Source organism: Palaemon carinicauda, chromosome 30 (genome assembly GCF_036898095.1).
Source record: "Palaemon carinicauda isolate YSFRI2023 chromosome 30, ASM3689809v2, whole genome shotgun sequence".
NCBI lineage: Eukaryota > Metazoa > Arthropoda > Malacostraca > Decapoda > Palaemonidae > Palaemon > Palaemon carinicauda.
This window is the reverse complement of record NC_090754.1, coordinates 52,136,064-52,136,633: the sequence shown is the minus strand read 5'-3', so window position 1 is coordinate 52,136,633 and position 570 is coordinate 52,136,064.

The window sequence follows — 570 nt, the reverse complement described above, 5'->3', positions numbered from 1 at the left end:
ATACATATGATCAGCGACCACGCTTCCTCTCCATACAAGCTACGACCAATGGCTGCTCATGACTCAGCAGATAAACCTATAGGCTCCCCCAAAACTAATATCCTTAGCTCACAAGGGTGGTGAGGTTGCAGCTAGCAGAGAATCTAACAAGTTTGAGCGGGACTTGAACCAGTCTGGCGTTCAACAGTCAGGGACGTTACCACATCAGCCATAACAATTGAGATTAGCACTAAGCTAATCATATTTATGTTACCGCTTATCCTCCATAGGAAACTTGTGAGAAATACCCGAAGTAATGCAAGGGTAAATCTATTATTCAGACGTTCCCACCTGAAGCACAGTTTGCAGGAATGAAACTTATCCTGGCTAAATAAATTGAGATAAAGTAAAATGAGACAAGGCGACTTTTAGCTTAAGGGACCGAAGGTTAGTTTATTAAGGCAGGCTTTAGGCCTACTAATGCTGATATTTGGGCAAGAGGAGTTTAGTTCGGTAGGCAAGATTATGAAAGATAAGATTAGTTCGACTAACACTGCATTTATGCTTATTAACAAGATGAAAGTACTTTTA